The sequence below is a fragment of the Lycium barbarum genome, chromosome 2, assembly GCF_019175385.1.
Source record: "Lycium barbarum isolate Lr01 chromosome 2, ASM1917538v2, whole genome shotgun sequence".
NCBI lineage: Eukaryota > Viridiplantae > Streptophyta > Magnoliopsida > Solanales > Solanaceae > Lycium > Lycium barbarum.
In genome coordinates this window covers 1,284,872-1,311,380 of record NC_083338.1, presented here as the reverse complement: position 1 = coordinate 1,311,380, position 26,509 = coordinate 1,284,872, and the positions used below count along the sequence as shown (strand labels likewise).

Genomic DNA, 26,509 nt, shown 5'->3' with positions numbered 1-26,509 from the left:
TATCTTTTATTTCTCTACCTTTACTTCTTGTGATTCCATGTACTTGCTTATATTTTTTTATTTCTTATTTGTTTTATTTTCTTCATTTAGTGTAACTGTGTTATTATTATAGTTTTTTGAACGTACACCTCCTAATATTAGAAATAATGATTAATTAGCAAATTTGACATATAATGAGTGATGTCATTAAAGTAGAATTTCATTGTTGAATGAAGTTATAAACTTATTATGTTTTCCTTTTCTTTTGAATTATATTTACTTAATTTATATTGGAACTTATTTTATTTTATGTTGGAATTTGACAAATGTTAATTTTTTTTTTTTTTTGATTTTGAAATTATGTAATATTATGGTTCCAATTTACTTGCTTTAGTAGTATTGACTTGTTATTTCACATTCCATGTTGTTCATTTTTTTAATTAGAATTGATAGATTAGTTTTGTCAAACATTTGAATAATATTATGACATTATATTTATAAATGTTAATTTGTTTTATTACAAAACGTGTGCTTTTAGTTTTATAATTACTTAATTTAAAATATTATTTATTTGGAAAATATACATCAATTATTTTTACAATATTGTTTATAAATATATGATTACTAATTAATGTATTTTCAAGAAAAAATATGTATCCTACATACCAAATCTAATATCATTTATACTTATAAAAAGATCATTTATAGGGATATATTTATCATATTAACTTTTACATTTGATATTACTTTGTGTAAGATATAAGTGTAATTACACTTGTGCAACCAAACAGTATGCTTATAATTACACTGTAATTACGTTATGATAAACAAATATGTCATCATAATTATTATACTGTGTGATTACTAGGCTGTGTAATTACTACCCCAGTAATTACATCAATTCCAATTACCCGGTGGCTTTCCAAACAGACCCTTAGTCAATGCGAACTTAATTTCCAATGTGACAACACACAATAGAAATTCATCTTCCTATTCTATAGCTCTTAAACTAGAGACATGCCTTCTGCCTCATAGAGGAGGCACTACGGTAGAATTTTAAACTCTTATGTCAAATTATAATGAGGTTTATTCATCATCCTATAAAGATCGGTTTGTCTAAGTTACATACATTTTTGTTCAAATTACTTTGAGAGATTCAATATGAGTTTTTTCAACAATTTATAGGGCAGAAAGAAACACGTGCTTAGTGAAATTATCAATGTGCAAAAGTTATTAGGAATCACCAAGTATTTACGCACATCAAAATTTTACCTTTAAATTTAACAAAAATCACTACCGTGTGTTTGAACTAGCTTCCTATAATTTCTACTAGCCTTGGAAACACAATGTGCATTCCAGTATTTTTATTTCCCATTTTGGTCATGCAAAGCAACTAGCTGCTCGATCATAAGTTGAACTCAAATGGAATAGTGAGGATTCATCTAGCCGATCTCAACTTATTTGGGATTGAAGCATAGTTGTTGTTGTAACTTATTTGAGTTGAGCTATATTTTCTACTAGCCTTGGAAAAACTTTGTGTATTCATCCAGACATCTCTAGCTAGGAACAAAATTATTAAAGCTTAAATGGAACAATGAGGATTCATCTAGCCAGACCCCAAATTGTTTGGGATTGAGGCGTTGCTGTAACTAACAGCTCGATCATGATGAAGTCTACTTCAAGAACACGGGGCAAAATGATGCTTATAATTTTTACATCAGTTTCAGAGCACCGGGCCGGACATCATCATCTGGGGTAAAAAGAACTGTGGGATAAGTTAGCAATCGAAGCAGAATCGCCTTCTTTAAGCAAGTACTTCTCCCAAGGATCATGAAGTTCCATGGTTTTCTCATCCACAAATGGCGGATTAGTAGGAGGAGGCAACTCTTCGTCTTTCGTGACGAACATTTGTAATGCCCTTGACATGGATGGCCTTAGTGTTGGGATCTCTTGAGTGCACAAAAGTCCGACATGTAAAACTCTCGCAACCTCATTTTTCACATTGATCGTATGGTAGTTAAGCAATATGAGATTCGGATCGAACAGTTCCTCCACTATCCCGCGTTGAAAGTACTCCCACACCTGTTAATTTCATCCAATATTAGTTAAGACCGGTAAGTTTTTCAAGATTGAAAATTTTGTTCAAGAAAAAAAGTGATTGATCAGAAATTACAATGGAAACTGAGCTGTCTGTGTATTCGGCATTTTTGCTCCTGTTATTTTGCCTTCCCGTAACAATTTCCAGTAGAAGAACTCCAAAGCTGTAAACATCTGCTTTTTCTGTCAATTGGCCATGTGCTAAGTATTCTGGAGCCATATATCCCCTTCATATTAGAAAGGTAAATCATATTGGTCTTCGTGTTTTTGTGTACTTTCATGCGACAAATTAGAAAATGAGACGAAGAAATACTAACAATGTGCCAGCAATGGCAGTGCTTATATGACTCTTGTCTTCTTAGAATGACCTAGCCAACCCAAAATCAGCAATCTTCGCATGGAGCCTTGAGTCCAACAGGATATTGCTTGCTTTTATGTCTCTGTGAATTATTCGAGTCTTTGTGTTCTCGTGTAGGTATACCAAACCTTCCGTGATCCCTATAATTATCTCGAATCTTTTCTCCCAGTTTAGAGCTTTGCCTTTGACAGGATCTGTCAAAACTTAATGTTAGAATCAAGATACGCGACCAAATCATTCTGGTGTGGCTATGTGAAAACACACTATTTAGTCTTTTAAGGCAAAGTGCGTTACTTATACAATCAGACCTCTCTATATCAATCATCCTCTATAACAACATTTCACTAAAACAGCCAAGTTTTCTTTGGAACCAATTTTTCATTTTATATTATATTACATGTTATCTATAACAACATTTCGCTATAACAAAAAAAAAAAATTCAGACAAACGACACATTTGCGGGGAGGTTTGGCTTTAACTTATTTTTATTTTTAGTTTATGTGATGATGACATGAGTTCAACTTAATTTGGTTGGTGTGATAATGAGGATTCATATAGCCGGCCCTTAACTTGTTTGGGACTGAGAAGTAGTTGTTATTGTTGCAAAGTCTGATTACTTACCAAATATGAAGCGATCAAGACTCTGGTTAGGGAGGAACTCGTATACAAGAAGGCTTTCTGGTCCTGAGCAGCTGCATCCCAATAACCTTACCAAATTTTTGTGCTCGACGCTACTGATTATGTTAACCTCATTATAAAAATCTGCAGCTCTGTGTTTGTTGTTGAAGAACAGCCTTTTGACAGCAATCTCTCTCCCATCTGCCAAAACACCCTGCAACAAATCGCGCCTCAGACTAGTTTTAAAGCGAACACTTCTAGTATTGCATTAGTATGATGGACAATTAACAACTTCAAAACATATCAATTTGCACTACATTCATCCATTACGTACCTTATAAACCGTGCCAAATCCACCTTGCCCGAGCTTGTTGGCCTCGTCAAATGACCCTGTGGCTTTGTCAAGTGTTGAATACTTGAAGTTCAAGCTATTGTCATGAAGGATCTTCACTAATTTTTCGGCATCATTTGAGCCTGACAAGTTCAAAGTTTCCAGGAAAAGCAGACCATAACACCTCAAGTTAATTCTTGGAAACTGTTTCCATTACAGTTGTGTGCAGCTAGAAATATTTGCTATTTTCTGCTTTTACTGAACCAGTTTTAGTGTAAAGATGCAAAATATGTTCATAATCGATATCATAAATGACTTATATAACTAATTTTGGCACAGAAGGATTTACCTTTTCTCTTCTTCTGGATTTGCTTGTTTTTCCAGACAGAAATACCAATGACAACACCTACTCCCAGAATGAGCATGGAACTTACAACGGCAATGACAATGACTGCAACTTTTCCTGCAATATGATCATTCAAAAGTTAAAAAAGACCATTTATCAGCAAAATTACTTTTTCAGCAGTGTTATCAAAGCAAAAGCGCAAAAAAGCTCTAAGGTCCGTTGGGGCTTTAAGCGCAAAGCGCAAATAAAGCGTGGGCCTCAATGAAGAAGCCTCAAATGGAGAAAAAACAAAAATATGTACATGTAGTTCAAGACTAATAACTATAAGCACGAATAACAAATATAAAGAAATTGATAAAAATTATGATAAAATGAAGTATCAGTTGTTTAGTGTCCCCTTTTACGATTACGCTCATTGGCAAGGAAAAGTATGCCTTAGAGCCAGATCCTTGATGACAACAATGAAGCATCAATTAAGCGAGGCGAATCGCTTAACATGCTTTGCGCCTCGCTTCAGGGCTTCAGCACGGTTTAAGCTTGCCTGTTGACAACACTGTTTTTCAGTCGATAAATTAAGGTAAACCAGGACAAAAAAGCATAAAGGTACCTCCTGATGATGAGCCTCCATTGGTAGAAATAGCATTGAGAAAATTTGTATCGGAATACCTCATGAAGCATCCGGTGTACAGCGCTCTACCTTCCGACCAAGGCAAGCATCCCAACATGGAGGCAGATGCATTTTGCAAGCATGCTGCGCAGGAATTCGCGCTCAGCGTCCTCCAACAATTAGCAAGAACATAAGCTGTCTCATTGGAAGGACCGGGCACTGACACTTGAGCACGCGCGTAGCCATTATTACTTGGTGCATTTGCAACTGCTTGCTGAACGGCTTGCCTAGCATTAGAAGTAGCAAAATTAGCATATGAAAATATGAACCGCCCAACCTGCCCAAGTTTGGGCTGGTAATTGACCCGCCCATTTATTAGCTCAGCCCATCAAAAAATTGGGCTGATTTGTACCATAATTGACCCATGAGAAATCTTGTCAAAAATATTTCAAAAGATTTTTTATTTCGTTTGATATGTTATAAAAAAAAATAGTTTTATTAGGGACTAAAAAATATAAAAGAACAAACAAAGAAATTAAAATTTAGCAAGAGTTGATCTTGGTTGGGTTATGACCCACTTTTTAGCCCAACCCATATCAATCGCCCATTTATTAACTCAATCCATTTTGACCCGTCCAAATTCAACTCAACTCGCTCATTTAACACCCTTACCTAGCATTCTGTTGGAACAACAAACCCTTTGTCGTCCTATTTCCGCATACATGCCTGTCTTCCGGACCTAAGTACTGTTCAGAGAATGAGTAATTTTCCGATCTCATAAAGCAACCATCAAGATAAATACGCGCTCCGTTATAAGGGAAGCACTGGGGACCAACAGTTCGCGCTTCAGCATAACATAAGACGCAGTCGGATAACGAAAGGTCACCATAGCATTGGGCAAGTCCATATTCATTATCTGGTCCAGTTCCAGTAAATCCTACTCCATATCCTCTAGTTCTCATTTGTTGGCTTATAGTTTCCATAGTAGCAACAAAATTTGGGACGAAAATCGTCGTGTTATGCTCGCGTTGGTTTCCACAAATGATCTGGACTGTCTGGGATCTTGGCTCAGACACTGATATATCTGGTAGTAGTAGGAACAACACAGTAAATAAGAGACTACAAAAAACTGAAGGGGCTGGTATCTCCATTTTGCCAAATGAACTGCACAACATAGAAAAGAATGTGAGAGGACTAATTGACGTACTATAAAAATGATAAAAATAAGAAAGATTGAATGACTAAAAACTCTGAAAGATTATAATTTGTTTATTGTGAATACTACTCTGTAAATGAATATTAATCTACAAGATGGTGATAGTTCAGGTATGACAAGGGAACAACTGACAGGTGGGTGTAAAACTCGCAAAAAAGTGTTAGTTTAGGTGTGTTGTTTAATCATTAATTAGTTCAGGTGTGTTTTTTAACCATTAACTCTTTTTTTATATATAAAAATTCATTGATATAGTAATAAATTAATTAATATTATTTTATTAATTTTTAAATATAGACAAGTTTAATATGTTCAGTGGTTGAGCAAACTAACAGTTTTAAATAATTAGTATCCATATCTTAATACTCATAGTCAGATTCAAACGTTTTAATCTTACTTAAAAAAGGGGGTCTTAGCCAACTTAATCGAATGGCATGATATTTCAAGACCCCTAAATTTGGCACCATTTATTTGATGCACACTCAAATTATTTTTTATCCTAATTGTCTTCCTATAATTGACTATTCGTTAGTATTTACCCCCTAAATGGATACCTATCACCCATCACAATGTCAATGATTTTGTCTTCTGTTCATATACTTCTTGCTAAAATTTCAAGTAAAAAAAAAAAAAAAAGGAGAACAAGATGGATAAGTAATTAAAAAAATGCCGCTAGACACGCCGTCCAATGGTATAAATTCATCAACATAACTTGAATCTCAGTGAAAAAATGATAAGAAAAAAAAAAGGAACACTCACAAAGTCTGATCCTCTGAACACTGAGCGCTCAGAATTCGCCGAATTTTGAGTCGCAACAAGAGATCGTCGGGGCAAACTGATGAGCGGCAGCTATCAAAGTTGTAGAAACAGAGTGATGAGGCAGAGAGAAATGGGAGAAAATGAAGGAATAAATAAGATGATTCAGTTAAATTTAAGCGCGTCAAAATGAATTGAGATAATAGATAGGTAGATCAATAAGACAATAACCCACACACAAAAGTTACTTGGCTTGAAAGAGAAATCTTATTCTACTTTATTAGTTACTGCCCGAACCAAAAATAAAAAGGAGAAGAAAAAGGATCTTCCATTCATTTTAATTAATAACGTGATACAATTTGATTCGACATGAAATTTAAAAATTAGCATTTTATAAATTCGTGATTTTAAACATGCCATCATAATATTTTGTGTGATAATAAAACTTTTGAAACTTATGTCTTTAAACATGACATGATATTTGTGTGACTGTAAAAACTTCTTATGTCTCCTTACTAGTAAAAAAGGAGCTCTTTGACCAAGAAGACATTCTCGTAGGAATTAAGGCCAACTATTACATAAAGTCATCCGTCTTATCTAAACGTTCAATATACTAGTACGGATATTTTTCAATTAATTATGCCTCTAACACACCTTTTCACGTGTAAGTAAATGTTTTTCTCGTGGTTCAAGCACAGATAAATCTCTTTTTGTTATGCAGCTTCAACACTTATATCTGCTTTAATACCATATTAAATATGTATATCATTCATTTAAAATTTTAACTTTAAGAAGGTACCACTTTTATTTACACTAGTTTCTGGACACGTGTGTTGCACGTGCATTAAATGCGCGTCTCATGTCAATTAATATATACTTTTTATGACGGTACGGGTAACATGAAAACTACAATATAATCAGTAATGATAAATTTGAAGGAAACAATTATAATATCAAAGTGATGAACAATTAGCTTATTCGAATGACTTTATCATTGTATATTAAGTGCATAGTAAGTGATTTAGATCTTAAAAATATTAAATTTTGAATCCAGTAACTCAAATGATCAATTAATTCAGTGGCATCTCAAATCTTAAATTTGTAGATATTGTAGAAATAGCAGGCGAATGATCCACTAGACGGAAGACACTAAGGGGTCGTTTGGTAGAGGTATTAGAGAAAATGATACTGGTACTAGCTTAGGTATTATTTAACCCCTTGTTTGGTAGTGTTTTCAACCTATGTATAACTGTGTTTATACACCCTATTCAGTACTATTCTTAGACATAGTAAACCATGGCATTAACAATATCAATACTATTCCTATTTTAATGTACATCCCATTCATTTTATACAATAAACCAAACAGTCGATAAAAAATAATGCTAGCATAACTAGTCTCTTCATTACTGATCTCAGCATTACTGATGCATCCTATTTAGTATTATTCCTGTACACCCTACCAAACAACCCCTAACAGCTAAAAAAAAAGGGTAAAAGTGTAAATTGGTCCTTCTTCTTTTAAGTCAACCTTATCATAGTTAATCAATATTTTTGCAGGTAAAGTAAGATAAGGTCTAGCCTCACTTGCTTGTACTCCTCCTTTTTGATGATTAGTTTTTATTATTATTTAAAAGGCCACTAGACACTCACACTCTGTCTAGCGGTGTAAATACATAGAAAAATAAGACCAGTGAACTTTAGCTATCGGTTTTCATACAATGGAGCAGTTTTCTCTCTCTCTCTCTCTCTCTATCTCTCTCTCTCTCTCTCTCCCTCTCTCTCTTAAAGTTTTCTTCTCGGCAGTACTCGCATTGGTGCACCAACTAATCCAAAATCCTACGAGGGTGTCCCACTTTGACTAAAGAGCTCAGTATCAAAAGAGACTTTATTTCTAAGACTTGAACGAGAAATTTTTGGCTAAAGATGAAGGGATACATGTCACCCATCACAACGTCGATGATTTTTTCTTCTGTTCGTATATTTCTTACCAAATTTCAAGTAAAATTAAAAAAAAAAAAAAAAAAAAGGAGAACAAAATGGATAACTAATAGAAAGAAAAAAAAACCGCCAGTGGTATAAATTCATCAAAAAAGTTGGATAAAACTAAGACATAACTGGAATCTCAGTGAAAAAAAAAGAAAAAAAAAAAGGAACACTCACAAAGTTCGATCCTCTGAACACTGAGTGCTCAGAATTTGCCGAATTTTTAGTCACAAAAAGAGATCATCGAGGCAAACTGATGAACAGCTGCTGTCAAAGTTGTAGAAACATAGTGATGAGGCAGAGAGAAATGGGAGAAAATGAAGGAATAAATAAGTAGATTCAGTTAAATTTAAGCGTGTCAAAATGAATTGAGATAATAGATAGGTAGATTAATAACCCACACAAAAGTTACTTGGGTTGAAATGAGAAATCTTATTCTACTTCATTACTTATTGCCCAAACCAAAAATAAAAAGGAGAAGAAAAAGGATTCTCCATTCATTTTAATTAATAACATGATGCAATTTGATTCGACATGAAATTTAAAAATAAGAACTTTATAAATTCGTGATTTTTAAACATGTCATAATATTTTGTGTGACAATAAAACTTTTGAAACTTGTGTCTTTAACCATGACATAATATTTGTGGAATTATAAAAATTTCTTAGGTCTCCTTACTAGTCAAAAATGAGCTCTTCGACCAAGAAGGCATTCTGGTAGAATTAAGGCAGACTATTACATAAATAGTCATCCGTCTTATGTAAATGTTCAATGTACTAATATGGATATTTTTCAATTAATTATGTCTCTAACACACCTTTTCACGTATAAATAAACATTTTTCTCGTGGTTCAAGCAAAGATAAATCTCTTTTGTAATACAACTTCAACACATATATTTGCTTTAATACCATATTAAATTGTATATCATTCATTTAAAATTTTAAGTTTAAGAAAGTACTCCTTTTATTATACTAGTTTCTGGTGATGTGCGTTGCACGTGCATCGTATGTTCGTGCCATTCACTTAATATATACTTGTTACGATGGTATAGGTAATATGAAAATTACAATATAATCAATAATGATAAATTTGAAGGGAATAGTTTCAAAATCAAAGAGATGAACAATTAGCTTATTCGAATGGCTTTATTATTATTATATATTAAGTGTATATTAAGTGACTTAGATCTTAAAAATATTAAATTTCGAATCCAACAACTCAAATGATCAATTAATTCAATGGTATCTCGAATCCATAAAATTCAAATCTTAAATTTGTCGCCACACAGGTTAGAACTTGATTCTACTAGATATTGTAGAAATAATAAGCGAATGATCCATTAGATGGGAGACACTAAGGGGTCGTTTGGTAGAGGTATTAGAGAAAATGATACATGTATTAGGTTAGGTATTATTTGATCCCTTGAATCTCAGGAAAAAAAGAATAAGAAAAAAAAAGGCACTCACAAAGTTCGATCCTCTAACCGCTGGGTGCTCAGAATCCACCGAATTTGAGTCACAATGTGAGATCGTCAGGCAAACTGATGATCAGCTGTTGTCAAAGTTGTAGAAACAGAGTGATGAGGTACAGAGAAATGGGAGGAAATTAAGTAATAAAAAGAAGTAAATGTATTTGATGAATGAATGAAACTGGAAATGATAAGAGTGATTACATAAATAAGTTTGTGAGAGAGAAGTCAACAAGAGGAAGAAGCTTCAAATTGATTAGAGAGCTCATCAAAAACCAAAATATAGAGCCTCCAAATTCAAACCAGCGATCTATGGATTTCGGCACACACTATAGTCCTTCGTTCTAACAATTGAGCTAAGTATTAAATGTTAATACTAATAAGTAGAGGTTGAAAACACTACCAAACAAGAGATTAAACAATACCAAAGTTAATACGACTAATACCTCTACCAAACAACCCCTTAGTGTCTTCCGACTGGTGGATCATTCGCCTATTATTCCTACAATATATACGAGAATCAAGTACTAAGTTGTGTGGCGACAAATTTAAGATTTAAATTTTATGAATTGGAGATGCTATTGAATTGATTGACCATTTGAGTTACTGGAATCGAAATTTAATATTTTTAAGATCTAAGTCAAAAACATTGGATTCGGCTGAATCCATAGGTAATACTATATATCCGAGCCTAGTGAGTTGGTTGAGTTTTAATTTTTACTCTGCACACGACATAAAAAGTATTTACATTAAAAGTTTTAATTTCCTCCTAGTTTCTAGACACGTGCATTGCACGTCTTTCTGGACATGTGCATTGCACGTGCGCTACTTGACAATACTCACATTGGAGCTCAGACTAATCCAAAATCTTACTGAGGAGTCCACTTTGACTAAAGAGCTCACTATCAAAAGAGACTTTATTTCTAAGACTCGAATGCGAACTTTCTGGCTAAGGATGAAGGGATACTTATCGCCCATCACAACGTCGATATTTTTTCTTCTGTTTATATTCTTCTTACAAAAATTTCAAGCAAACTTAAAAGGAAAAAAAAAAAAAAGGAGAACAAATTGGATGACTAATATAAAAGGCAGCTAGACACATTGTCTAGTGGTATAAATTCGTCATAAAAAAAGTTGGATAACTGTTCTGTGCTAAAACTAAGACATAACTTGAATCTCAGTGAAAAAAAATAAGAAAAAATAGGAACACTCACAAAGTTCGATCCTCTGAGCACCGTGCGTTCAGAATTCGCCAAATTTTGAGTCTCAATGAGAGATCGTCGGGGAAAACAAATTGTAGAAACAGAGTGATGAGGCAGAGAGAAATGGAAGAAAATGAAGGAATAAAAAAGAAGTAAATGTTTTCGATGAATGAATGAAACTGGAAATGATAAGAGTGATTATATTAATAAGTTTGTGAGAGACAAGTCAACAGTAGGGAAAGAAGTGGATTTGTTGGAAAGATTATTTGTATGAATTTTTTCAAAAGATAGAGTTACGAAAAAATTAATAATTATGAAGGACTTTGAAAGGACACGCCTGTTTTAACAGAAACTTGTCAAATAAACGGGTTGGATTGAATTTAAATTGGTTAAAATGATCCGTGTTAATAAATGTGCGGATCAATAATCCACCCAAAAGTCACTTGGGATGGAATGTGAAATTTCATTCTACTTTATTACTTACTGCCCAAAACAACAATAAAAAGGAGAAGAAAAGGGATCCTCTATTCATTTTAATTAATAAAATGATACAGTTTGACTCGAGATGAAATTTAAAATTGAGCATTTTTTACATTTTTGATTTTAAACATGTCATAATATCTTGTATGACAATGAACTTTTGAAACTTGTGTCTTCCAACATGACATAATATTTGTCTGACTATAAAAATTTCTTATGCCTCCTTACTAGTAAAAAAGGAGCTCTTCCATTAAAAGAATGCATTCTGGTAGGAACTAAGGTCGACTATTACATAAACTGCCGTCTGTCTTTTCTAAACGTTCAATATACTAGTATGGATATTTTTCAATTAATTATGTCTCTAACACGCCTTTCAAGTGTAAGTAAGCGTTTTTCTCGTGGTTCAAGCAAAGATAAATCTCTTTTTGTTATAATGCTTCAAGACTTATTTTTGCTTTAATACCATATTAAATATGTATATCATTCATTTAAAAATTTAACTTAAAGAAGGTACCATTTTTATTTGCACTAGTTTTTGGACGTGCGTTGCACGTGCATCTCATGTCAATTAATATATTCTAAGAAGTTAGTTCCTATGTTTTCCAGATTACTAAATAATGTTTATCAAGAGATTTATTTGTAATTACCTTTTTTCCCTGCAAAGAGTGCATTGTATATTTGTATTCTTTAACATCCGCAAGGAAGCAAGAAGCTTCAAATTGATTAGAGAGCTCATAAAAAAAAAAAAATCCGGCCTCCGAATTCGAACCAGAGACCTAAGGATTTTGGCACACACAATAGTCCTTCGCTCTACCAATTGAGCTAAGAAATTAAATGTTTTACTAATAAGTAGAGGTTGAAAACACTACCAAACAAGAGATTTAATAATATTAAAGTTAATACCACTAATACCTCTACCAAACGACCCCTTAGCGTCTTCCGTCTAGTGGATCATTCGCCTATTATTTCTACAATATCTACGAGAATCAAGTTCTAGGCTGTGTGGCGAACTATTTAAGATTTGAATTTTATGAATCCGAGATTCTATTGAATTAATTGACCATTTGAGTTACTGGAATCGAAATTTAATATTTTTAATATCTGAATCAAAAACATTGGATTCAGCTGAATCCGTAGTTCATACTATATATCTGCCCCTGGTGGGTTGGTTGAGTTTTAATTTCTACTCGGCTCACGACATAAAAAGTTTTAATTCCCTCCGAGTTTCTGGACATGTGCATTGCATGTACATTACTTGACAGTACTCGCATTGGAGCGCAGACTAATCCAAAATCTTAGGAGGGAGAGCTCATTATCCAAAGAGACTTTATTTCTGAGCCTCGAACGCGAAATTTCTGGCAAAGGATGAAGGGATACCTATCACCCATCACAACATCGATATTTTCTCTTCTGTTTATATACTTCTTACAAAATTTCAACCAAACTTTTTAAAAAAAAGGAAAAGAAAGGAGAATAAATGGATGACTAATAAATAAGGCCGCTAGACACGCCGTCTAGTGGTATAAATTTGTCTTAAAAAAGTTGGATAACTGTTCTGCGCTGAAAATAAGACATAACTTGTATCCCAGTGAAAAAAGAATAAGAAAAGAAAAGGAACACTCCTCTGAGCACCGAGCGTTCAAAATTCGCTGAATTTTCAGTCGCAACGAGAGGTCGTTGGGGTAAACTGATGTCAGCTGCTGTAAAAATTGTAGAAATAAAGTGATGAGGCAGAGGGAAATGAGAGAAAATGAAGGAATAAAAGAGAAGTAAATGTTTTTGATGAATGAATGAAACTGGAAATGATAAGAGTGATTATTTTAAAAAGTGTTTTAGTGACAAGTCAACAAGAGGAAAGAAGTGGATGAAGGATTTGTTGAAAGATTATTTGTGTGAATTTTTTAAAAGATAGGCTTAAAAAACTATAACAGCTATGAAAGACATTGAAAGGACACGCCTCTTTTAACATAAACTTGTCAAATGAACGGGTTGGATTGAATTTAAATTGGTTAAAATGAATTGAGTTAATAAATATGCAGATGAATGATCCAACTAAATATCACTTGGGTTGGGATGAGGGATTTTATACTACTTTATTACTTACTGCCCAAACCCAAAATAAAAAAGGAGAAGAAAAAGGATCCTCCATTCATTTTAGTTAATAACATGATACAATTTGATTCTACATGAAACTTAAAAATGAGAATTTTATAAATTTTTAATATTAAACATGTCATAATACTTTGTTTGACAATAAAACTTCTAAACTTGTGTGTTTAAACATGACATAATATTGATGTGACTATTAGAATTTCTTGTGTCTCCTTACTAGTCAAAAAGGAGCTCTTCGACCAAGAAGGCATTCTAGAAGGAATTAAGGCCGACTATTACATAAATAGCCATCCGTCTTATCTAAACGTTCAATACACTAGTATGGCTATTTTCCAATTAATTATGTCCCTAATATGCCTTTTCGTGTGTAAGTATACATTTTTCTCGTGTTTCAAACAATTTTTTTTAATGCAGCTTCAACACTTATACCTGCATTAATACCATATTAGATACGTGTATCATTCATTTAAAAAATTTAACTTACAGAAAGTGCCATTTTTTATTCACACCAGTTTCTAAACACGTGCATCTCATGTCAATTAATATATTCTTCAAAGTTAGTTCCTATGTTTTCCAGTTTACAAAATAATGTTTATCAAGAGATCTATTTGTAATTACTTTTTTTTTTATGCCTGCAAAGAGTGCATTCTATATTTGTATTCTTTAACATCCGCAAAGAAGCAATAAGCTTCAAATTGATTAGAGAGCTCATCAAAAAAATAATATCCGGCCTCCTGATTCGAACCAGCGACCTAGGGATTTTGGCACACACTATAGTCCCTCACTCTACCAACTGAGCTAAGTATTAAATATTAATACTAATAAATAGAGGTTGAAAACACTACCAAACAAGAGATTTAATAATGCCAAAGTTAATACCCCAAAAAGGATCCTCCCCTTAGTGTCTTCTGTCTAGTGGATCATTCATTTATTATTCATACAACATCTACAAGAATCAAGTTCTAAAGTTGTGTGGCGATAAATTTAAGATTTGAATTTTATGAATTCGAGATTCTATCGAATTAATTAGGGGTGGGCGTTCGGTTTTTCGGTTCGGTTTTTTCAAAGTTCGGTTTGGTTTTTCGCTTTTGGTTTTTTGAAAGTGGACACTGAACACCACACCGAATTAGTTCGGTTCGGTTCGGTTTTTTGAAGTTCGGTTTGGTTTCGGTTTTTTTAATTCAGTTTTTTTTTTAGTATGGGCCTGAAATGGGCTAATTTCTGCTTGTAAAATTAGGGGTGGGCATTTTTATCAGCTAATAATCGTTTTATCGAGCAAGGTCAATTTAATTGGATGGCTCTGTGCAGACTGCAAAGTACTGATTATTAAATGCTTATTGATTGTTTCAAAATGAGAAGCTTCATATATATGACGAGGTCCTATATATAAGTAAACATCATCACCAAAATACTGACTTCTATGTTAACTTCCAATACCACACTGTTTTGTTACATAACTTAAAAGTCAAAAAACATAAGAGAACATAGAAGTTGATATCATATAGAGAATAATATTAAGCAGCTAAGAAGCAACAAGAAAATGGATCATGAACAGAGCCTATCAAAGGCCAACATGAAGAATAGTTACCAAAGGTTCTGAACTTCTAATATACATAAACTAAACAGCTGAAGATGTAAATATTAGCTATATTCGAGACAGACATCACATTTAAGAATAAATACTGGAAAATTTAAATTCGTGATGTAATCTTTTGTATTATGAATGTCAAGCTGATCATTAATTAAACTGACTGCAATTCATCATTTCATTAAACTGAGGACATAGGAGAGGAATTGAGGAAGCGAGGAAATGAAGTTAGGGCTTAGGTTAAGTGAATGAAATTAGGCTGGGTCTATACTCTATAGGGATGGACTTGGATACATTAATTTGGGCTTGAGAGAGTGGACAGAGTGTTGTAAAAAATATAAAAAAATTATTCATGTAGTAAATCTTTAAAATAAAAATAAAAACTTTGGTTAACCGAAATACCGAAGAACCGTTGACCCGAAACCGAACACCGAACCCAAACCTCGAATTTGGTATAAACAAAAACTGAAACCGAAAAACCGAATTAATTATGTTCGGTCCGATTTTTCGGTTTTCGGTATCTATGCCCAGCCCTAGAATTAATTGACCATTTGAGCTACTGGTCAAAATTTAATATTTTTAAGATCTGATTCAAAAACACTGGATTCGGCTGAATCCACAGCTAATACTATATATCCGCCCACTAGTGGGCTGGTTGAGTTTTAATCTACTCTGCTCACGACATAAAAAGTATTTACATAAAAACTTTTAATTCCCTCCTAGTTTCTGGACACGTGCATTACTTGACAGTACTTTCATTGGAGCGCAAATTAATTTAAAATCTCAACGGCGAGTCCCACTTTGACTAAAGACCTCACTATCAAAAAAGATTTTATTTCTAAGACTCGAACACGGAATTTCTGGTTAAGGATGAAGGGATACCTATCACCCATCACAACGTCAATATTTTATCTTCTGTTTATATACTTCTTACAGAAATCTCAACCAAACTTTTTTTGAAAAAAAAAAAAAAGAATGGAGAATAGATGACTAATAAAAAGGCATAACTTGAATCTCAGTGAAAAAAGAATAAGAAAAGAAAAGGAACAGTCACAAAGTTCGATCCTCTGAGCACCGAGCTTTCAGAATTCACTGAATTTTGAGTCGCAACAAGAGATCGTCGAGGCTAACCGATGATCAGTTGCGGTCAAAGTTGTAGAAACAGAGTGATGAGGCAGAGAGAAATGGAAGAAAATGAAGGAATAAAAAAGAAGTAAATGTTTTTGATGAATGAATGAAACTGGAAATGATAAAGAGTGATTATATTAAAAAGTTTTTTAGAGAGAAGTAGTGTACAGAACAGAGTACATGGATCGAACTCTCCGGATTCAGTCTTGCTTCACTGGAGTGGAGCTCCACTATTCAACAAAGAGAAAGGAAGATGTGCTAATTTGGTTAGAGGACAGAGAGATTCGATTCACAGCCTATGCCGCTTTTGACCAAGTTTTCAAACAAATCCAATGTTGGGCCAAGCCTCGCCAGCCGGTAATAGCCGAAGGCAAAAAAGGGGGAGATAGGGAAGAAGAGATTAAAAATAGTCACTCCACTCCATAGATAGTGTACACAGATTCTTCTTTCATTTTCCATTCCTTTCGGGTCGGAAACAGTCAACAAGAGGAAAGAAGTGGGTGAAGGATTTGTTGAAAGATTATTTGTGTGAGTTTTTTAAAAGATTGGCTTAAAAACAGTAACAGCTACAAAAGACATTGAAAGGACGCACCTCTTTTAACATAAACTTGTCAAATGAACGGGTTGGATTGAATATAAATTGGTTAAAATGAACTGATTTGATAAATATGCAGATCAATGATCCAACTAAAAATCACTTTGGTTGGGATGAGGGATTTTATTCTATTTTATTACTTACTGCCCAAACCTAAAATAATAAGGAGAAGAAAAAGGATCCTCCATTCATTTTAATTAATAACATGATACAATTTGATTTGACATGAAACTTAAAAATGAAAATTTTATAAGAATGAAGTAATATTAAACATGTCATAATGCTCCGTGTGACAATAAAACTCTGAACTTGTGTGTTTAAATATGACATAATATTTATGTCACTATTAGAATTTCTTATGTCTCCTTACTAGTCAAAAAGGAGCTCTTCGACCAAGAAGACATTCTGGAAGGAACTAAGGGTGACTATTACATAAATATCCATCCGTCTTATCTAAACGTCCAATACACTAGTATGGCTGGTCTCTAACACGCCTTTTCATGTGTAAGTAGAAGTTTTTCTCATGGTTTAAATAAAGATAAAATCTCTTTTTGTAATACAGTTTCAACACTTATATCTGCTTTAATACCATGTTGAATATGTATGTCATTCATTGAAAATTTTGACTTTAAGAAGGTACCGGTTTTTCACTACTTTCTGGACTTGTGTGTTGCACGCGCATTCCACGTGCGTCTCATGTCAATTAATATATTCTAAGAAGTTAGTTCCTAAGTTTACCAAATTATAAAATAATTTTTATCAACAGACTTATTTGTAATTACCTAATAAATCACTTAAATGTGTAAATACCTTTTATATAGTGAGAGCATAGAAATTAAAACTCAACCAACCCACTAGGGCCAGATAAATAGTATTAACTACGGATTCAGCTGAATATAATGTTTTTGACGTAGATCTTCAAAATATTAAATTTCGAATCCAGTAATTCAAATGGTAAATTAATTCAGTGGCATCTCGAATTAAGATTCAAATCTTAAATTTGTCGCCACACAGCTTAGAACTTGATTCTATTAGATATTGTAGAACTAATAGGCGAATGATCCACTCGACGGAAGACACTAAGGGATCGTTTGGTAGAGCTATCAGAGAAAATGATATTGGTATTAGCTTTGGTATTATTTAATCTCTTGTTTGGCAGTGTTTTCCATTTCAACCTTTACTTATTAGTTATAAGCCCTATTTAGTACTATTCTTATCCATAGTAAACCATGGCATTAAAAATACCAGTACTATTCTTATTTTAATACGCCTTATCCTGTACTATTCCATTCTAATACACAATTTATTTAATAGTACAATAAACCAGTTAGTCCGATAAAAAAATAATGTCAGCATAACTTGTCCCACCATTACTATTCTTATACACTACCAAACAACCCCTTACAACCAAAAAGAAGAGGGTAAATTTGTCCTCTTTCTTTTAAGTCAACCTGATCATAGTTAATCTTTACTTTTGCAGGTTTTATACAAACACTTCACGACCACTGAACTTAGCGATCGTTTTTCATACAATGATCGTTTCTCTCTCTTGTTATACATAGTTTTCTACTTGGCAGTACTCGCATTGGAGCGCAGACTAATCCGAAATCTTACCAGGGAGTCCCACTTTGACTAAAGAGCTCACTATCAAAAGAAACTTTATTTCTAAGACTCGAACACGAAATTTCTTGCTAAGGATGACGGAATACCTATCACCCATCACAATGTTGATAATTTTCTCTTTTGTTTATATACTTCTTAGAAAAATAAGTAGAACAAATTGGATATCTAACATAGAAAGCCGCTAGACACGCCATTTAGTGGTATAAATTCGTCTTTAAAAAAAAGGAGAGCAAGACTAATCCGGATTCGTGCTGAGAACTCCTATTTTGAGAGTGCAGAGCTCACTATCAAAAGGAATTTATTTTCCAAGTCTCGAACTCAAGATTTCTGGTTAAGGACGGATAGTTATTTACCACCCCATGATTTTCTCTTTTGTTCATATATTCCTTACCAAACTTCCGAGTAGAACTTTTTAAAGAAAAAAGAAATGGATAACTGTTTTGTGCCGAAGCTAAGACATAATTGCATGTCAGTGAAAACTGTTGGAAAACTTCATACAATCTACACAAGATCGCAAGTAAATTATTTAACAACAACAACAACTATTACATGTCTCAGTCCTTAATAAGTTGGGGTCGACATCTTGAAAACAAAATAAGAAGAGAAAAACAAAAGGAACACTCACAAAGTTCGATCTGAGAGCTCAGAAGTTGCCAGATTTTGAGTCGCAAACAGAGATCACCCATGCAAAATGATCAGTTGCTGTCAAAGTTATAGAAACAAGGTGATGAGGCAGCAGAGAGTAAAGGGAAGAAAATGAAGGAATAAAAAAGACGTAAAAGTTTTGATGAATGAATGAAACTGGAAATGATAATAGTGATTATATTAACAAGTTTATGGGAGAGAAGTCAACAAGAAGGAAGCAAGTGGATTTGTTGGAAAGATTGTTTGTGTGATTTTTTCAAAAGATAGACTTAAAAATACAGTAATAGCAATGAAAGACTTTGAAAGATAAATCTCTCTTTGTAATACAGCTTCAACACTTATATTTGCTTTAATACCATATTACATATGGATATCATTCATTTAAAATTTTAACTTTAAGAAGGTACCACTTTTATTTACATTAATTTCTGGACACGTGCTTTGCACATGCATTGCACGTCGTGCTTCCATGTCAATTAATATATACTTTTTTACGACCATATATGTAATATGAAAATTACAATATAATCAGTAATGATAAATTTGAAGGGGAAAATTATAAACTCAAAGTGAAGAACAATTTGCATGTTCAATAATTTTTCTTTTGTTAATCCAATCAGCTGGTCGATCTATTTGATTAAAGACACATATATCCCTATACTTTGCTTTAGAGTTCATAGAAAGCGAAGGTTAATACTCTCTCCATTTTTGTTTGTGAGTCTTACTTCTTTTATTTTTAGTTTGTTTAAAAAAAGAATGTCACTTTATATTTAGTAATTATTTAATTTTAATATCCTACATGGTAGGTTTAAAATTATAGAATTCAATTAATATTTTGATATATTAAACATTTTAAATTTAAGATAACAAAATATAAAAGCCTCTCTCACTTTGGTAAATTCCTTATTCTGTCAAACTTATACACATAAAATGAAATAAAGAAAACAATGTTCAAGTCAACCATTTTGTGGAGGCTAGAGTGTAATATTTTCAAAGTCTTCCACTTTAGAAATTCGGATAAAGTTACTCTTTTAGTAAGTATACGATCACAAAATTTAAAAGTCTCTCCCACTTTTTAAAATTTCTTATTCAACCAAATTAAGACGCATAAAATGAAACAGAGAGAATAATGTTCATGTCAACCATTTTGTGGGGGCTAGATTATAATATTTTCAAAGTCTTCCACTTCGAACTTTGGATAAATATGCTCTTTTTTTAAGTATAAGATTACAAAATTTAAAAGTCTCTCCTATTTTCTTAAATTCCTAATTCAATCAATTTAAGACACATAAAATGAAACAAACTGAGAGAATAATGTTCTAGTCAACCATTTTGTGGGGGCTAGAATGTAATATTTTCTAAGTCTTCCACTTTAGGACTTAGGATAAATATACTCTTTTTGTAAGTATACGATCACAAAATTTGAATTCCTCCCTCACTTTCTTAAATTTCTTATTCAATCAAATTAAGACACTTAAAATGAAACAGAGAGAATAATGTTCTAGTCAACCATTTTGTGGGGGCTAGAGTATAATATTTTCAAAGTCTTCCACATAGAACTTTAGATAAATATGCTCTTTTTGTAAGTATAAGAAACACAAACTTTAAAAGTTTCCCCACTTTCTTAAATTCCCTACTCAATCAAATTAAGATGCATAAAATGAAACAGAGAGAATAGTGTTCAAGTCAACCATTAATTTTGTGGGGGCTATATTATAATATTTTCAAATTCTTCCACTTAGAACTTTAGATAAATATGTTCTTTTTAAGTATAAGATCACAAAATTTAAAAGCATCTTCCATTTTCTTAGATTCCTTATTCAACCAACTTAAGACAGCATAAAATGAAACTGAGAGATTAATGTTCAAGTCAACCATTTTGTGGGGGCTAGAGTGTAATATTTTCAAAGTCTTCCACTTTATGACTGAATAAATATGCTCTTTTTTGAAGTATATCTTACGCTGTTGGTCCAAGGAATTGGATATTTATGTGATGACACGACATGCATGTTGCAGAGAAGTCAAGTTTTTGTCGATAATACAAGTTTCTTTTATCAACTTAATTTACACGTTGCTTCAGTATTCTTAACAAAACAAGTTTTCTATGAACAAAAAGATTATATCCTATAATCAATTAACTTAGATGTTAAAGTACATGAAAAGTTTGTCATTGTAGAAATCTCAAGCTACTCAGAGGGAATACTTTGTTATTATTGATCAGAATAGTCTAGTACGTGTGCTCCATTTATAGGAGTGAAGATACATAGAGACCTTAGCCTACTACACTTGAAATACATGAGTTCTATTCTAATACAAACAATACTACCTAAGCCTTATCATGACACAACTAGATACATACAAGAATTTGAGTACAACTACAACTCAAGTAGCCGGATAACAAACACTAATGTATATCTTTGTGTATATCTTCAACACTTCCCCTCAAGCTAGTGGGTGGAGGAACTGCCACTCCTAGCTTGCTTCTGAAACCAGTAAACACTTGCTTTGTCAAGGCCTTAGTGTGTATATCAGCTAGCTGATCCTTTGACCTTACAAACTGTGTTAGCAATTGTCCTCTAGCCACATTTTCTCTAACAAAGTGGTAGTCCATTTCAACACGTTGAGTCCTTGTATGCATCACAGGATTAACAGTCATATATAGAGCACTTAAGTTATCACAGTACAATATAGGAACTCTTTTGATGTACACGCCAATAACATGAAGAATGTAGGTGATCCATGTCATCTCAGATGCAGTAGATGCTAATGCTCTATATTCAGCTTCAGCACTTGATCTTGCTACTGTAGATTGATTCTTGGATGCCCAATAAATGCAATTTGCTCCAAGATAGATGTTGTAACTGTAGTTGATCTCCTAGTAGTTGGACAACCTCCCCAATATGTATCTGAATAACCATATAACCTGCAAGAAGACTGTGAGATAATCCTGAGACCATGTTGCAGAGTTCCTTTGACATATCTGAGGATTCTTTTGACACCTAGAAGATGCTCACTATTTGGACTCTGCATAAACTGACTAGCCAAGTTGACTGCATGAGTGATATCAGGCCTGGTGAGGGTTAAATACTGCAGACTCCCAACAATGCTTCTATACAAAGAGACATCAACATGACTACTTGTTGCTTCTTGTAATCCATGCTTCTGAGCCAGGGGTGTATGCACTGCTTTGGCCAGGGTCATGTTAGACTTATGCAGAAGTTCAGCAGCATACTTGCTTTGACTCAAGTGAATTCCTCCTGAGAACTGTTTGACTTCAATGCCTAAGAAGAAATGAAGAGGACCAAGATCCTTCATTGCAAACTCTTTGCCTAGTGTGATGGTAATCTCTGATAGTGTTTTAAAAGGCGGGGGCGTAAGGCGAGGCGTTTTATGTCTGCCTCAGCGAGGCGTAAGCCCCGAGGCACGAGGCGTAAGCCTCATGGGACTTTAATTTTTAGTATTTTATAAAATGATATAATTATAATAAATACTTTTAAATTGGTTAAATAACGTAAAAAAATTGAAGAAAACAATAAATAAGTGATATATATATATATATATATACACACATATACATACTCCACCCCCACAAAAAAACTAATTAGAACAATCTATTATACGTACTTACAAGTATAAGTGACTGCTCGTTACTTTTTTGAGATAGTAGAAGACAAGATAAATAATTGCAAAAGAACATATATTAGGCATTCTAGCAATAAAAAAAGGTCTTGACTTTTAAATTTAATGTTTCAGTTCCTTTTTAAAATATTTGAGTAATTACATGTTGACTTTTGAAAATTTGGGCATTATACTAAGGACTTATTTAACAAATTTCATTTTAGTTTGAAGAAGTTTTCTGGGCTTACGCCCCAACAAAAAAAAACTCGCCCCAAACGCCTAGGCTTACGCCCCAACAAAAAAAAAACTCGCCCCAAACGCCTGGGCGTACGCCCCAAATTGCTGGGCGTACGCCTTTGGGGACTTGCGCCCCGACCCATCGCCCCGAGGCATTTTTGGTACGCCCCGCCCCGGGGCTCGCCCCGAGGCTCGCCTCAAAAACACCTTTTAAAACACTGATCTCTGAGACATGCTCAGAATTACTTCCTGTTATTATGATATCATCTACATACAACAAAAGCAAAATTGTGCCTCTTTTGCAATGTAGTATAAACAAAGAAGAGTCTACCTTGCTGTAAATGAATCCTAGATGAAGTAAATGTAGGCTGAATCTGTCAAACCAGGATCTAGGTGCCTGTTTGAGGCCATACAATGCTTTCTTTAGGAAACATACATGATTGGGATACCTGAGATCAATGAATCCTGGAGGTTGGCTCATATACACTTCTTTTTGTAAATGACCATGTAGGAAGGCATTTTTGACATCTAGCTGCTTGATCTGCCAATTTGAGCTGATTGCAACTGACGACACAACTCTTATGGTAGTGGCTTTAATCACATGACTAAAAGTTTCCTCAAAGTCAATTCCTTCAAGCTGAGAAAAAACTATAGCAACTAGTCTTGTTTTATGTCTGTCTATGGTTCCATCTGCCTTCAACTTGGTTTTGAACACCCATTTTGAGCCAACTATGTTCATCCATGTTGTTTTAGACACCAGTATCCAAGTCTTGTTGTTATGCAAGGCATCAATCTCCTCTTGCATTGCTTGAAGCCAGTGTGGACTCTTCAAAGCTTGCTTAATATTTGTTGGTTCCTTGTATGTCTCTATTCTGCTAGCAGTAAGAGAAACATGAGTTATAGGGACATTCTTAGACTTGTACCTTGTCACTATGTGATGGCCTTGTTCACCATCAGTTGTAGGATCTACAATTGACACTGCTGGAGCTGTATTGGTTGAGTCTAAGGCATGATCTAGATCAACACTTGTTACTTCTTGATGTTGACTAGCAGGATTGAACCACTTTGAGAAATCCACTTCCAACTGTATACCTTGAGGATTATATACAGAAACAGTATTTTCCTGTGCTGCACTTGACTCAATGGGATTATCAGAGTGATCAACAGACTCAAAGTGATCATCAGACTCAATATGATCATCAGAGACATTATGATCATCTGGAACTTCTGCATGATCAAGATTAGTTGCTGCATCTTCAGCTGCTTGAGTAAACTGCAACATGTTATGTTGAGTGTCATCAGTAGTTGCACCATCAGTAGGCACTACTTCCCCTGAAGTGATACCATCAGTAGTTGCAAGGTCATGATCACCATGATCATCATGATCACTAGGCAGCACTTCTCCTGAATTTTGTACCTGTAACTTAGAGAAAAATTCAGTAAAAGTGGCTAAGTGTGTTGAAACATCAGGTGCTACCTGCCTTGGATCTGAGTGGACATAAGGTAGTAGAGACTCATTATCACATGCCTAGAAACATATACTCTTCTTGTTGAAGGATGATAGCACTTATATCCCTTATGCAAACTGTTGTAACCTATGAATACACATGGATAAGTTTTTGGACTGAACTTTGTACTGCCCTTTAGGTATGGAAAACACCTACATCTAAACACCTTTAGACTGTTATAGTCAGGTTGAGCACCAAACAACTTAACAAAAGGTGTTTCCATTTTCAATACTGATGAAGGCAATCTATTTATGAGAAACACTGCTGTCAAGAATGCTTCTACCCATAGGAACAAAGGCAACTTGGCATGAAATAGTAAAGTTAGTCTAGTTTCAACTATATGCTTGTGTTTTCGCTCAGCAATTCCATTTTGTTCTAGTGTGTTAGGACAAGAAATAGGTCTAATGATGCCACAATCTTCCAAATGTTTGATGAATTCAGTTTTTATGAACTCACCACCTCCATCACACTGAAAAAAGTTTATGACCTTTGAAAACTGCCTTTCTACCATTTTCTGGAATTTGAGAAAAATGCCAAAACATTCTGATTTCTTTCTCAAAGGATAAACCCATGAATATCTTGTATGATCATCCACAAACACCACATAATATCTCATATGCTGAGATGATTCAACTAGAGCAGGACCTCACAGATCACAATGAATTTTTAACAAAGGTTCTTTCTCAATTTTATTTCTCAAACCAAATGGTAGTTTACAACTCTTTCCCAACTGACAACTAGAACAAACACTAGGCACTTTATTCCAACTCCTAACATCAATGCAACTATTTCTACTTAAAATTTGTAAAGACTTTAAACTAGGATGTCCTAATCTAGTATGCCAAATAGTGTCTGATTTCTTCCAGTCTTGTGTTGCAGTTAAGGCACACAAGTTGTTATCCTCCAATGCATATAAGCCTTCCTTTTTAGTTCCCTTGGCCAGTAGACTCCTTGTCTTCTTGTCCTTAACAACAAAATGAGACTTATCAAATTTAAGAGTGCATGAATTATCCTTTGCAATTTTACTGACTAAAAGTAAGTTCTTATTGATCTTAGGTACTACAAGAACTTCCTTTAGTTTCAGTCCTGCTCTAACTGTGTTTCCAATATGATTAATATCTAACTTAGAACCATTTCCAACAATAATCTTATCAGAACCATCATAACTCTTAAGTTCAGACAGATTACCTGAGTTATTAGTCAAATGACTAGTTGCACCTGAGTCTATATATATTGCATCATCTGTATTGGTTGGGTTCTGCAGATTCATAGCACTCAGTGCTTATGGCAACTCATCTGCTGCTTGATATGATTAATCCCACCTGTAAAAACACTTTAAAGCAGTGTGGTTATTTCTACCACAAATCTGGCATGACTCAGAAGCATCTTTCCCTTTGTTCTGAGTTCCACCTGAGTTGTTCTGATTATTTGATTATTGCTTCCTTGGCCAGCAGGCCTGAAACCTCTTCCCTTTGAGTTGAAGTTGTTGTTTCCTCTGCCTCTTTGAGTGTAGTGCCCTCTTCCAAATGCCATGTTAAAGTTCTGTTGAGGCACTTCTTCTTCATCCTCTCTCATGTCAAATCCCCTGAGTGCATTGAAAAATTTATTTAGAGTAGGATGGGGTGCCTTACCTAACATGACAATTCTGAAGGTCTTGTACTTCAGGCCTAATCCTCTAGCAAAATTGATCACTTTGCTGTCTTCATCAACAGGCTTGTGTATGGCTGCAAGTCCATCACAGATGCCTTTGAACTCTTTAATGTAATCATCAACCTGTTTGATTCCCAACTTAACATTCTGCAACTGTTGTTTAAGTTGAAACTCCTTATCTTTGGTTGCTTGTAGATAGGCTTCCTCCAAGCACTCCCACATCTCTTTAGCAGTAGTGCATCCTACTATAAGGTACATACTTTCTTCTGTCAGAGTTCCTGAAATCCAACTCCTAAGCAAAACAGCTTTCTCCTCCCAATCTTCATTACTACTACTGTCTACAGTTTCTCCAGAACTGAT

At 34.0% G+C, this 26,509-nt stretch overlaps 1 pseudogene; it reads right to left on the bottom strand.

The window, feature by feature from the left end:
- Nucleotides 1-1,368: 1,368 nt before the first annotated feature.
- Nucleotides 1,369-19,410, bottom strand: LOC132629199 (cysteine-rich receptor-like protein kinase 2; annotated as a pseudogene).
- Between the last annotated feature and the right edge of the window lie 7,099 nt (nucleotides 19,411-26,509).